Genomic DNA, 15,583 nt, shown 5'->3' with positions numbered 1-15,583 from the left:
AAGTCAGGGAAGTAAGGCAATGAAATGTAAGTTATGGAAAGATCGATGTGGGATTTTTTTTGTTTCTTATCTTTTTTCTGTATTTTGTATTTTTTTCTTTTTTTTTCTTTTTTCCCCTTTTCTTTTTATCTATGTAATTTTTTCTTTGAAACTTTAATAAATATCATTAAAAAAAAAAAGAACTTTGCTTCAGGATGAGAACAGAAATCGTGCTCTGGCCGCACGGCGGCAGCAGGAGGCCCCATTAGCTAAAGTGCTGCTTCAGGTTAAGAACAGTTTCAGGTTAAGAACGGACCTCTGGAACAAATTAAGTACTTAACCCGAGGTACCACTGTATCTGCAAACTGAGATGCGATAGATACATCCTTCCTTGTGCCTTCTGGAGGGATCCCCAATATGGTCTCGGCAGGATAGGCTCCATCTGGGGGGGGGCTGAGGGCCCCCTCAAATTTTCAAGCAGAGTGCACCCCCACAAAAAAATACAGCATCCTGCCTGGCACTGGCTGTCTCTATTGCGGGGACAAGGAGGTGCGCTGGCCCTGCAAGTTCTAGAAGAAACTGCCATTGGCGGCAGAAGATGGAAAACCTAACGCTTGGTTCAAATTTGTATCTCGTCCACCCATTTCTAGCAAACAGAATGTTTTTCATATATAGGAACCAGTTCGGTCTTCCATAGCATTTAATTAGCAAAACGTTAACCATCTGCCTCGCAGTGCGACATAAACTTCAATAGAATTTTCCTCAAACGAGACGGGCTTTTTTGTCGCCGTTTCTTTCGCTTCGTGCATCGTTTGATCATCAAACGTACTGATCACTGCTTCTCAGCTTATTATTCAAATTCTTTTGCTTTCAGTTAAAGGGTTCTTGCAACCCACACTCTCTTTCCTAACGAACTCCAGATCAGATTGGCGACGCGGGGTGTGTTTTTGCACAAGGTGGGCTTCGAGGTTCAGTGATGTAGTTGGTGAGGACCCCAGACGGTGTCAGCTCAAGACATTTTGATGCAAACCAAAACATGGCGCCCCTCAAACTGATATTCAGTGGTAGGCTGCAGTTTCAGCTATGCTGTTTTACAGCCCTTGCTATACCCCCTGCATCTGGATACGGCCCACCTCCTTTTGAAGCCATCTGACCTAGTGGCTCCTTCATCACAAGAGAGGGCATCCAACACCTTCATTTTACTTTTGATGGCCACTCCAATCTCCTAGTGGTGCAAAATTCCAGGGATCTCAAGCGCTTATCCAGGGTTTGGTTTCCTCGGGATGAGGCACAACAGAGACTGTGGTGTCTTTAAGATATATGGTTTATTTACACACATATATAACCTGAGCCTGTTGTCTTTGTCCATGGAGTTTTCTTGGCAGGGATACTGGAGTGGCTTGCCGGTTCCTGCTCCAGGTGGATCACGTTTGCTCAAAACTCTTCACTATGACCTGTCCATCTTGGGTGCACCTTGCCAACAAAGGTCCATATAGTTAAAGCTATGGTTTTCCCAGTAGTGATGTATGGAAGTGAGAGCTGGACCATAAAGAAGGCTGATCGCCGAAGAATGGTTGCTTTTGAATTATGGTGCTGGAGGAGACTCTTGAGAGTCCCATGGACTGCAAGAAGATCAAACCTATCCGTTCTTAAGGAAATCAGCCCTGAGTGCTCACTGGAAGGACAGATCCCGAAGCTGAGGCTCCAATACTTTGGCCACCTCATGTGAAGAGAAGACTCCCTGGAAAAGACCCTGGGAAAGATGGAGGGCGCAAGGAGAAGGGGACGACAGAGGACGAGATGGTTGGACAGTGTTCTCGAAGCTACCAGCATGAGTTTGACCAAACTGTGGGAGGCAGTGGAAGACAGGAGTGCCTGGCATGCTCTGGTCCATGGGGTCACGAAGAGTCAGACATGACTAAATGACTAAACAACAACAACAACATAACCTGAGCCTAAGATGGAGGGGCTCATTTCAGTAACATCTCAAGAAGGTCTTACTTCTCCCATAGCCACAGCTTTGGTTTCCAGCAGAAAGCAAGCATCTCTCTCTGGCTTCCGCCTGTAGCCTGCTCTCTGAGACACCTCAGCTCTCCCTTTCGCCCTCCTAACTATCAGCCAGTTGAGGGAGCCATTTGCCCTCCACTGCCAAGCCACTTCCTTCATTACCCTCAACTGTTTTCAGTTACGTATTCTAAATTGTCGTGAGCCACCTTCACAGCCTCAAAAGCTGTGGCTTGAATGACTTGCTCCCCTATTGCAGCGGGTGCATTTTCAACTCAACCATTCTATATTACAGGGATGTCCAACAGGTTGATCACGATCGACTGGTCGATCCCCGGGAGGTTTTGGTAGATCGTGGTCAATTGCTGACTCCTCCGTCCAGCCCCGGCCCCTCGCCCCGTCCTCTAGATAGCTAGAATGGAAGTTGGAGCCTTACTGTTTCATTAGCAATTTCTAGGTGAGTGACTTTTTTCATTTATTCCCTTGCCCTGCTCCCCCCCAAAACGGTAGATCACTGCCAGTTTTTAATTGTGTGAGTAGATCATAGTCTCTTGGAACTATATACAGTGGTACCTCGGGTTAAGTATTTAATTCGTTCCGGAGGTCCGTTCTTAACCTGAAACTGTTCTTAACCTGAAACACCACTTTAGCTAATGGGGCCTCCTGCTGCCGCCACACCGCCGGAGCACGATTTCTGTTCTCATCCTGAAGCAAAGTTCTTAACCCGAGGTACTATTTCTGGGTTAGCGGAGTCGGTAACCTGAAGCGTATGCAACCTGAAGCGTATGTAACCTGAGGTACCAGTGTATATATAGTTTTCAGGTTGCGGACCGCAGGAAACCTGGAAGTACCGGAAAGGGTTACTTCTGGGTTTCACCGCTCGCACATGCGCAGAAGCCCTAAATTGCACTTTGCACATGTGCAGAAGCACCAAATCGCATCACGTGCATGCACAGATGCAGCGCTGCAGATTATGAACGCTGCTGATTGCAGACGTGCCTCCCCCATGGATTACATCCACAACCCGAGGTTCCACTGTACTCATTTAAACATCCTTAAAGTATTAATGACTCTCCTTCTGCTCTTTCCATGGTTCATTGTGCATGTCATAAATCCCTGCATATTTTACAAGGAGTATACCGTCCAGGATTCCATTACTGTATTACATCCATCAAAACTTATATGCACTGTTGAAATTATCTTAATGCTGCCAATGTTTTCAAGTGTATACAATTTCCCCCCATATTCAATAAGCATGCCCCAATCTTCTCCAAACGTATGTTGTTCTTGTTCTCTTATTCTATATGTTAAGTCTTCAAGCTGCGCATATTCTGTCAGCTTAGGTTGCCATTCTTCTTTGGTTGGGACCTCACTTGTTTTCCATTTTCATTTTCCAACAAAACACGGGCCACAGTAGTGGCAAACATAAAAAACCTTTTTTGGGAATTTCCGTCTGAATTATGGCCCAAAAAAGTACTCTGGTTGTTTTTTAAAGGTGTGTTTAAACATTTTTTTCCAATTCATTATAAATTATTTCCCAATACTCTTTTATTCTTTTATAGGTCCACCACATATGAAAGAACATTATTCCAACTTGACTATTCTACAGTATAACTTTCCTGTGGCATTCGAAGCCTCTTGAATCCACTGGGCCCAATTCCATCTGCAGAAGTTCTTTCTGATCTCTGCCAGATTTCAAGTCTCTCCTCATTACGCCCTTGAAACTTCTCTTTCCCACACCTGTTACCTATTAAACTGAAAGAGGGAGCTTTTGCCCAGCAGACGTTGAGAATGTCGGAAAACTTTGCTCTCCAACGAACTTCCCGCCTCGTTAACTTTTACGAGTGGGCAGTGCCCTTTGTACTTTAGTGTCAACTAAAGGGGAAACAAAATGCATTCTCCAGTTGTGGGGCCCATTATGAGTCTAAAAAGGGACATCCCGTAGTCCAGGGACCAGGAATCTGGAACACTGCTCTGAAAAACAGTTGTTCTTTTATAATTGGTTTGGCCAATTGTGTAACACTCTCTCTCTCTCTCTCTCTCTCTCTCTCTGTGTGTGTGTGTGTGTGTGTGTGTATGTGACAACAAGGGCTGACATTGATGCCAAAATCCAGCATTGCCTGAGCTCTGAGAGTGCGGCTTTCTCCCGATTGAAGTGCAGAATGTTTGAGGACCGGGACACTTGCAGGGAAACCAAAATGCTTGTTTGCAAAGCTATGGTCCTACCAACCTTACTGTATGCTTGTGAAACGTGGACCACTTATAAACGCTATCTCCAACTCCTCGAAAGAGTCCATCAATGGTGTCTCCAAAAATTTTATGCATCACTTGGGAAGACAGGTGAACTAATATCAGTGTACTGGTAGAAGCAAAGATCACCAGTGTTGAAGCAATGATTCTTCAACATCAACTTCGTTGGACTGGTCATGTTGTGCAGATGCCTGATGATCGTCTTCCAAAGCAACTACTCTATTCCGAACTTAAAAATGGAAAGCGCAATGCTGGTGATCAACAAAAGAGGTTTAAAGACTCTCTTAAGGCAAATCTTTAAAAATGTAGTATAAACACCAACAATTGGGAAACACTGGCCTGCGAGCGCTCCAGTTGGAGAACAGCCTTTACCAAAGGTGTTATGGGCTTTGAAGACACTCGAACTCAGGACGTAGGGGAAAACGTGCTAAGAGGAAGGCACGCTTGGCAAATCCACATCGTGATCAACTCCCGCCCAAAAACCAATGTCCCCACTGTGGAAGGATGTGTGGATCCAGATTTGGCCTCCACAGCAGTCACTTACGGACTCATTGTTAAAACCATGTTTATGGAAGAAAATATTACTCGGCTACAAGGGATCGCAAAAGAAGGAGGAGGAGGAGGAGGAGAAGGAGGAGAAGGAGAAGGAGAAGGAGAAGGAGAAGGAGAAGGAGAAGGAGAAGGAGAAGGAGAAGGAGAAGGAGAAGGAGAAGGAGAAGGAGAAGGAGAAGGAGTGTGTGTGACAACCCAGGACATAAAAGGTGTCATTAAAACCAAAGAAAGAACTAAAATGTTAACAATCAAGATTTTCACCAAATCAATCTACAGGAAACTGTTTAATACCAAGTTAGACTGTTCTTCTAGCTAGCGCAATATTGTCTGCCTCAGGGATAGTCAACACGGCGCCCTCAATATGTTCTCAGACTCCAACTCCCATGATGCCTGGTGTCTGACCTTGTTGGTTGGTGTTGATGGGACTTGGGGTCCAACAACATCTGAAGGACACCATCTTGCTGTCTCTGGTCTACATTAACTAGCAACACCTCTCTATTTTTTCAGACAAGTGTCTACAGCCGAGCTACAGCCCTTTCCCGGTTGTTAGAGGCTTTCTTGCTAGCCTGGTTTCTTTGCTTGCAGTTCCCTCCTTTGCCCAGAGTTTGTTGGGGGCGCACTAGCTACACCTCTGCTTGACATCGAGTCCCAAATTCAGGACCTGCTCCAAACTCCAGTCCTGATATTTTGCTGCTATCATAGCACTGGAATGTTGACTATGTTTCTGGGGTCAGTCAAATCGACCCTCTTTTATTTTCTTCAGTCTTCTTGTTCAGAACTCCTAGACTCTGGATTCTTCGGATGCAGGATTTTGATCGTGGATTTGTGACAAACAGTGAGTGCAGATGTTATACTAGCAGAGGAACTTTGAGTCCGCACAAATCACATTTTGTACATTTTGAAGAAGGGTCGATTCACACACACGCAGCAGCTCCTCCTTGGGAGCAATCTTGCATGTGTGAAACAGCTGCCAGACTTGCGAGGATAGCTGTCTTTACCTCCATGGGAATAGGATGACATTTTTTTAATATTAAAAAACTTATTTATTAATGCAGCATAAAACAGTGCTTATTCACGTATCATTTCCATAAGATTGAGAACAAAGAATACTTTTATACTGTCTGGAAACCATAAGGTTGAATGTTATCATGAAAATTCTCTTTTATTATTATTATTTAAAGAATTGTTTAGTTTTTCAATTTAAAGTTTTACAGCCATTCATCGAACAACCAACATGAAAACAAGATTCCAAAGAATCTCCTGAATTTCCCTACTCCCCTTTGTGGGTCCTTTTGTTAACCATTTCCTCCTGCATCTTTTATAATCACCCAAATCTTCTAGATCTCCACTATATCCAAAATTCAACTATAAGTGTTATTCTTATCCTACTAATGATTTTAACTATTTACAATGGTTTTTAAGATAAATTATAAAATTTCCCCATTCCTTGTCTTCCTGATTTCTGATTCTTCCAGTCATTTTGGCCATTTCTCCATAATCCATCAACTTAATCTGCTATTCTTCTTTGGTAGGGACTTTGTCTTCTTTCCATCTCTGGGCCATTAACATCCAAGCAGCTGTGGTCGCAGGTTATCGTGAAAATTCTCATTCCCAAAGTTAATAAAGAGTCACTGTTTTTCTATAAATCTGTCAGTTTGGGATTTAGAAGACCCTCTTGTGGAATAAGTTGGTTTTCTTAATAGTGCGATTTCCGCTTTTTCAAAAACCCACTAATCTATGGTCCATGCTTCCAAGATGGGGAATGGTTATAGCTCAGTGGTACAACATCTGCTCTGAATTCAGAAGGTCTGAAGTTCAACAGCACCTCCAGGTAAGCCAGGAGCGCAGCTGCCAGTCAGTGTAGAGAACATTGAGGTAGATGGACCAGTGGTCTGACGCAGCTAATAATAATAATAATAATAATAATAATAATAATATTTATATCCCGCCCTCCCCAGCCGAAGCCGGGCTCAGAGCGGCTAACAACAATAAAAGTAACACAGCATTCTAAAATCAATTCATTCTAAAATCAATTCAGAATCAAATTAATGGCAACCATTGGGTTAGAGTTCTATGAGGATTACCGAAGGAGGGGGTCAGACTGTGCCCTGGCCAAAGGCCTGGTGGAACAGCTCTGTCTTGCAGGCCCTGCAGAAAGATGTCAAGTCCCGCAGGGCCCTAGTCTCTTGGGACAGAGCGTTCCACCAGATTGGGGCCACAGCTGAAAAAATCCCTGGCTCTGTTTGAGGCCAGCCTAACCTCCATGTAGCCCGGGACCTCCAAGATGTTTTTGTTTGAAGACCGTAAGGTCCTCAGTGGGACATACCAGGAGAGGCGGTCCCGTAGGTACGAGGGTCCTAGGCCACATAGGGCTTTAAAGGTCAAAACCAGCACCTTTAACCTGATCCTGTACTCTACCTGGAGCCAGTGCAGCTGGTAGAGCACCAGGTGAATGTGATCCCACGGCGAGGACCCCGTAAGGTGTCTTACCGCGGCATTCTGCACCCTCTGGAGTTTCTGGGTCAGTCTTAAGGGCAGCCCCATGTAGAGTTAGCTTCCTGTGGTTCTAGTGCAAGAAAAGACACATTCTGGCAGCACTTAATAAGTTTAATACTAATTGTCAGTCCCCCATTTTTATTTTCTCTCTTGGAAGACACAATGAGGTTATTTTGGGAGTATGTAGGCAAGTGGCTGCCTGTTCTCCATTGAATAATTGTCAAAATATTGTTTCAGAATTGGCTGGTATTAGGATAGGTCCCAAAATGATATGAAATCAGCTAGAGGGAAGTTATTACAATTAGGAATGCTGGTGTAGGAACGGCATATTATTGCCGTCAAACCAACGATTCATGTTTTGCCAGACAGACACATGAAAGGGCTGAGGCTCATAGAGCTTTCTGATAAAACTTGCTAGAGAGAACTCTGTGAGATCACTTCCTTTGTCCGCCTTGGCAGGAAGCTGTACATACTTCCTTCCTGCCTGGGCAGCATTCTCTTTCTTCATCATGCCGTCATGAGCTCTGCAGCTCAGACACCATTTATGAACTTACATTTTGAACTTTTGCAATTTAGATACTAGTTAGAAACCTGCCCTCACTTTGCTACTGTAATTGCTACTTCAAGACCTAGATTATGTAAGTAAATGCTACTTTTACTTCTTCACAAACCAATGTCTGTGTGATTGTAATTTTTAAGAGGGAGAAAAGAGGTAAAAAAATCAGCATCCTGGATTATTCTTTCTAGAAAGTTAAATCAACCTTACCTTAGCTTTCAAGTTTACAGCTGAAAAGGACGGTAATCTGCTGATCTCACTCACGTGAGCAAAGAAGGATAATAACTAAATAATATATCCTCTCCTAGTGCCTAAATGCATTCTGACAGTGGGGAGAGCAAAGGCTGTCCATCAAACTCACATTCCAGAACTGCCAATGGAATCATCTGACTTAGCTCAGTTTATTAGAGTGTGGTGATTATAATGCCAAGGTTGTAGGTTCAAGCCCCATGTGGGACAGCTGCATATTCCTGCATTGCGGGAAGTTGGACTAGATGATTGTCAGGGTCTCTTCCAACTCTAAAATTATGGAATCATTTCGTGGAGACGAATCAGCGTATAGAGGGGAGGTCCAAAAAATATCTACATGGTGCCTAGGGAACAACTTGCACCTTAATATCAGCAAGACAAAGGAGATGGTGTTGGACTTTTGGAGGAAGAGAGGAGGACTAGCCCCGCTGTACATCGGGGAGGGCTGTGTGGAAAGAGTCTCTTCCTTTAAATTCCTGGGAGTTTATCTCAGTGAAGACCTTACTGGGAAAATAAACGTAAGAAAGCCCAACAGAGACTCCATCTCCTCAGAATATTGCGGAAGAACGATGTCAATCAACATTTGATGATCTCCTTCTACCGGTCCACAATAGAAAGTGTCCTTTCCTACTGCATCACGGTGTGGTATGCTGGTTTGACACCAACAGATAGGAAGTGCCTACAGAGGGTGGTGAATACAGCACAAGATATTATGAGCTGTCCCATGAATCCACTGGATGAAATAGCGGAAGAACGTTGCCTCAGGTGAGTGAGGAAAATTCTCAGGGATGATTCACACCCTGGCCAGCACTTTCTTGATCTCCTGCCCTCGGGCAGAAGATATAGAAGCATGATTAGTCGCACCAACAGGGTAAAGAACAGCTTCTATCCATGGGCTGTTAGGCTGCTGAAGGAAAAGATAACAACAGGGCAACTGACTTTCGGGTTTGGTGGGTGTGCGTCAGCAAACGAGGGGAATTAAGTCGAAGAGAGCTGAGTGGGGGGTGCTCGTGTAATTTCACTGTATACAAGTTGTGCAAGCGACAATAAAGTATTTCCATTTCAATTATATGGTTCAATGAATCATGACTGAAGTAAAACAGAGCCTTGATGCTGCACGTATTTAAACTATGGAATTTGCTTCTGCGACGGCTGCCAGCTTGGATGATTTTAAAAGAGGATTGGATAAATTCATGGAGGAGAGGATTATTGATGACGACTAGCCATGACGGCTCTGTTCTGCTCCCACAGTCAGAGGCAGCAATGCTTTTGAAGACCAGTTGCAGGAAACCATCGGAGGAGAAGGTGTTCTTGTGATCGAATCCTGCTTGCTGGTTTTCCACAGGCACCTGCTTGGCCCATTTAAGAACAGGATGCAGGCCTAGATGGGCCACTGGCCAGATTCAATAGGTTCCTCTTGTGTTCTTATGACCCCTGTGTGTTTTATCTTCTGGGTGTGATGGCCTGGGAATCGGATTCAGAGGCTGAACCTGAGGAATGCCAGCCTGCACAGGAGTCCCCGCCTCCAGAACCAGCTGAGCCGGGGCTGGGACTTGAACCCGAAGGGTCCTCACCTGTGCCGGATCCTCAGGAGCAGACACCAGCTGAATCTGCTCTGGCTCCGGGGGTGATGGAGGACCCATTGCCTGCAGGTGCTCCACTCTCAGCCCCGTCAGAGGAAGCGGAGGTTGCCTCTGGGTCCGGTAACCCTCCAGCTTCTTCTGAGCTGCAGAGGCTCAGGGCAGAGAGGCGGAGGGAACTAAGTTCTCGCAGGAGGAGTGCTCGCCTCCAGGCCAGGAGAGGTGAGTCACCTGTGGACCGGGGCCGCCCTATGCCTCAGAGGAGATAAAGGCCAGCCAGCCCAGTCCCAGATTGCGGGAGCAACACTGTTGGTAGCCTGTTCCTGCTGGCACCCTGTCCTGCTCTTCTGCCAGAGTTCCTGACCACACCCGACTCCTTGCCTTGGACCCCGCTTCAGCCTTGACAGATAGCCTCCATACCACACCCTCAACCTCGGACTGGTCTCGGACCATGCCACATGGTAACCCCCTGGGAGCAGCACACTGGGACTTTGAAGGAGCTCTGGAGGAAAATGTCCTTCTGGACCTGCCAAAGGCGGATGCAGGCAGCGGGAATTTGACCACCAGGTGGGGATCACTGTGTCCCTAAGGAATGCTTAAGGGGGCTGAGCCAATGCAAACAGGAACTGAGCAGGAAAAGCAAACAGTTCCTTGCTGCATTGTGGATGTTTACTGGGGCCTTTTGCAGGCACCATAGGAGGTGCTGGCAGATGCAAAGTATCTAGGTTTGGGGTTGATCACACCTAGAGGAGTTCATATAAGGCTGAAACGAATGCATTCCAAAAGGGGCCTCTCAAAATTCTCATCTGCTGTTGACTATCTGGTGGATAGCCTCCAATATTTAGCCATTTGCAGAATATTCGCAGGATGTTTGCTATCCATATTTGAGAGCCCATCATTCTATATTTCAGCAGCAGATATTTCACACTGATATTTGAATCCAGCAGCTGAGATATCACGTCCTTTGGACACTATTTGATGAGCTAAAATACAGCGGTTGCCACACTTGGAGTTGTCTCAGGTATCAGGACAGGAGATATGAGACCTTGGACAGTTTCTGCCAGCCAGGGTTGGCAATACTGAGCTCAATGGTCCAATAGCTTGTGAGCCATCTTATTTAATAATAATAATAATTCTTATTCCTATGGCCTTGGCGTTTGCAAACTGTTCCAGGCTCGCATTCCTAGACCTTCAGAGTGCAGCCTTGTGCAAATCAATACCGTTCCCCCAGCGATGGCCTCTCTAATTAGTCTCAAATGTGTATTTAGTTAAGGAAATGTCTAGGGAGCCCAGCAGTAAAGTTAATTGCTTGCAAAGGTTTTAATGGTGATCTGATTGCATTAGCTTTCGACTGCTGCTGACTTTGGCAGCGGGCTCTATAATTTTCACCGAATTTATTCTACCTTTGACCCTAGACCTTCCTGCCCCCCTTTGAAACCTGCTGCAGAAAATACAGCCCATGAATTTGACTTTTTAGTGCCCCTCGGTCTATTTTTAGGTATGGGTGTTTGGTGGGGAATCTGCATAATTTCAAATATTCTAGCCTGGATAATCGCATGGAGACTGTGGTTCTGTGTGAATTTCATAAGGGTTTGCTTTTAATTCGTTTTAAGGAAATCTGCAGTGAATTCTCGGGCATGACAAAAGGAGAGTGGTTTAATGGCTCAATAGAGATGACTGTGAACCAGGAGGTTGGTGGTTTGAGCCCACCCAGGGATGGCTGTGAGCAGAATTCCTGCATTGCAGGGGGTTGGACTAGATGACCCTCAGGGTCACTTCCAAATCTGCAATTCTATGATTCTATGGTTGACTTGCTCACCGTCAGTGGTGTAGCGTGGGTTGCGAGCACCTGGGGCCATGTGGAGGGGATGACTGGGAAACAGGCGGAGAATACATGCACATTCAACTGCTTAATCACGTCCACATCAACGCATCAAACCAACTTGTTGGTTTGACCAGTTAAAGATGAGGAAGTTAAATCTATAATGATTCAACAGGTGAGAGATTTTGGATATCTTCTTCTTTGGCAATCACTCGTAGCCAAGTAAGATTGTCTTCCATAAACATGGTTTTAACAATGAGTCCGTAAATGACTGTGGAGGCCAGTTCTGGATCTACCTAGACAGATTAGAGAACTGGGCCAAAACAAACAAGATGAATTTTAACAGGGAGAAATGTAAAGTATTGCACTTGGGCAAAAAAAATGAGAGACACAAATACAAGATGGGGGACATCTGGCTTGAGAGCAGTACATGTGAAAAGGATCTAGGAGTCTTGGTTGACCACAAACTTGACATGAGCCAACAGTGTGACGCGGCAGCTAAAAAAGCCAATGCAATTCTGGGCTGCATCAATAGGAGTATAGCATCTAGATCAAGGGAAGTAATAGTGCCACTGTATTCTGCTCTGGTCAGACCTCACCTGGAGTACTGTGTCCAGTTCTGGGCACCACAGTTCAAGAAGGACACTGACAAACTGGAACGTGTCCAGAGGAGGGCAACCAAAATGGTCAAAGGCCTGGAAACGATGCCTTATGAGGAACGGCTAAGAGAGCTGGGCATGTTTAGCCTGGAGAAGAGGAGGTTAAGGGGTGATATGATAGCCATGTTCAAATATATAAAAGGATGTCACATAGAGGAGGGAGAAAGGTTGTTTTCTGCTGCTCCAGAGAAGCGGACACGGAGCAATGGATCCAAACTACAAGAAAGAAGATTCCACCTAAACATTAGGAAGAACTTCCTGACAGTAAGAGCTGTTCGACAGTGGAATTTGCTGCCAAGGAGTGTGGTGGAGTCTCCTTCTTTGGAGGTCTTTAAGCAGAGGCTTGACAACCATATGTCAGGAGTGCTCTGATGGTGTTTCCTGCTTGGCAGGGGGTTGGACTCGATGGCCCTTGTGGTCTCTTCCAACTCTATGATTCTATGATTCTATGATTCTATGTCCTTCCACAGTGGGGACACAGGTTTACGGGCAGGAGTTGATCCCGGTGAGGGTTTGCCAAGCGTGCCTTCCTCTTAGCACGTTTCTCCCTTGTGTTCGAGTGTTCTCCTGAGTTCGAGTGTCTACAAAGCCCATGACACCTTTGGTAAAGGCTGTTCTCCAACTGGAGCGCTCGCAGGCCAGTGTTTCCCAGTTGTCAGTGTTTATACTACATTTTTTAAGATTTGCCTTGAGAGAGTCTTTAAACCTCTTTGTTGACCACCAGCATTACACTTTCCATTTTTAAGTCGGGAATAGAGTAGTTGCTTTGGAAGTCAATCATCAGGCACCCGCACAACATGACCAGTCCAACAAAGTTGATGTTGAAGAATTGTTGCTTCCACACTGGTGATCTTTGCTTCTTCCAATACACTGGTATTAGTTTGCCTGTCTTCCCAAGAGATGTGCAAAAAATTTTGGAGACACCGTTGATGGAATCTTTCGAGGAGTTGGAGATGGCGTTTATAAGTGGTCCATGTTTCACAAGCATACAGTAGGGTTAGTAGTACCATAGCTTTGTAAACAACATTTTGGTTTCCCTGCAAATGTCTCGGTCCTCAACACTCTGTGGGAAAAACTATCGAAAGAGGATTTAAAATTTACAGTGTGTTACATGCTGAAAGAAAACTACATGAAGATGATGTACTGTTGGTATTTAACACCCAGTAAGTAAGCAAAAGTGGGACGTGGGTGGGGCTGTGGTATTACCACTGAGCCTAGGGCTTGCCGATCGGAAGGTCGGTGGTTTGAATCCCTGCGACGGGGGTGAGCTCCTGTTGCTCGGTCCCTGCTCCTGCCAACCTAGCAGTTCAAAAGCACGTCAAAGTGCAAGTAAATATTTTTTTTTTTGTTTTACTCCTCCAAAAACTAGGTGCGTCCTATGGTCTGGTGCGTCTTATAGAGCAAAAAATACGGTAAATAGGTACCGCTCCGGCGGGAAGGTAAATGGCGTTTCCGTGCTCTGCTCTGGTTCGCCAGAAGCGGCTTAGTCATGCTAGCCACATGACCTGGAAAAACTGTCTATGGACAAATGCCGGCTCCCTTGGCCAGTAAAGCGAGATGAGCGCCGCAACCCCAGAGTCGTTCGTGACTGGACTTAACTTTCAGGAGTCCTTTACCTTTTTTAAGTAAGTGAAAATGTATAGGACTAGCTCAAATGTATGTTGGAGATGTAAGGAAAAGGAGGGCACCTGTTATCACATGCGGTGGAACTGTAAAATGATAAAGGAATTCTGGGAAATGATATATAATGAATTAAAGAAAATGTTTAAAATAACATTTATCGAAAGACCAGAAGCCTTTCTCTTAGGAATTCTAGGTGCAGACATACCGAAGGATAAGAGAAGACTATTCATGTACAGCTTCAAGGATGTAGTTGCCCAGCGATGGAAAGAGGAGAAGATGCCAACAGAAGCGGACTGGCAGATGAAATTATTTGACAATGCAGTGATGGCAAGATTGACAGGGAAACTCAGAAATCAGGAGGGTCAAAACTTCAACAGGGAATGGAACAAATACAGATTGTATCTAAAGGAACACTGTAATCACTTGAGCACTTTGGCAGGCTTTCAGTAACTCCTGCAATGTTACGGATACTTTGGATATTGTGGAGAACTTCAGTGTAAAGAAATTATAATACGCAGTTGACTTAGATATACTAAGGACCCATGGAGGGGGTCCTAAGATTCAGAAGAATCTTGTTTGATTCTAAAATTTAAATGTGTTACATGTCTGATTTATTTTGTAAAACCAATAAAATTATTTCCAAAAAAAAAAGTTGTTGGTTTGAAGCTATGAGACGGGGTCCCAGTGACTTAAAAATGAGAGGAAGAGTGTAGCAATTGTTTTACACGATGAAACTTAATTTTTGAAAATGTCTTCAATGAGGGGTCATGAAAATATGTTTTGGGGCATGTGAAATTCAAATCTGCTATTATTTTTGTGAATGGGCAACATTTAGCTTGGTAAGTCTCCATTTGATGATGAAACACATAAACTGCTTTCAGAAAACAAAACAAAACAATTTCTCTTGAAAATGACAGGTAATGCTAAATTATAATGATAACAGTAAATAAAATAATATCAGTATATATAGTATAACTGCAAGTACTTGGAATCCTTTTTAATGATTCCTCTGCCATTTTACATGCATTTTACTTACCAAGCAAAGCTGAATTATATTGATTTAAGCAAAATCTCTTCTAAATTCCCAAGTCAGGTTACAACTTTTTAGCACCTCTAATTTTTTTTTTTTTTTTGGAATTTGAAAGTTGAAAAATTCAACATGCCCTGGACTGTGGCGTAGAATAACAACAACAACAACAATAATAATATACAGGTATACAGGACCGAGGTTGTTTAGGGTTTGAAAGGTCAGCACCAACACTTTGAATTGTGCTCGGAAACGTACCGGGAGCCAATGGAGATCTTTCAGGACCAGTGTAATATGGTCTCAGCGGCCGCTCCCAGTCGCCAGTCTAGCTGCCACATTCTGGATTAGTTGCAGGTTCCGGGTCACCTTCAAAGTTAGCCCCACGTAGAGCGCATTGCAGTAGTCCAAGCGGGAGATAACCAGAGCATGCACCACTCTGGCGAGACAGTCCACGGGCAGGTGGGATCTCATCCTGCGTACCAGGTGGAGCTGGTAGACAGCCGCCCTGGACACAGAATTGACCTGCGCCTCCATGGACAGCTGTGAGTCCAAAATGACTCCCAGGCTGCTCACCTGGTCCTTCAGGGGCACAGTTACCCCATTCAGGACCAGGGAGTCCTCCACACCTGCCCGCCCCCTGTCCCCCCAAAGCAGAACTTCTGTCTTGTTTAGCATTTCCTGGTAGGGCTGGTAAAGAACCATGGGTTGCTGCTGCTTGTCAGTGTGGACATTATGGAGCTAAATGGACCAATGGTTTGACTCAGTATAAAGCAGGGGAACGTTCCA

The sequence above is a fragment of the Podarcis pityusensis genome (genome assembly GCF_964106645.2).
Source record: "Podarcis pityusensis genome assembly, chromosome: 12".
Classification (NCBI taxonomy): Eukaryota; Metazoa; Chordata; class Lepidosauria; order Squamata; family Lacertidae; genus Podarcis; species Podarcis pityusensis.
This window is presented reverse-complemented; position numbering follows the sequence as displayed.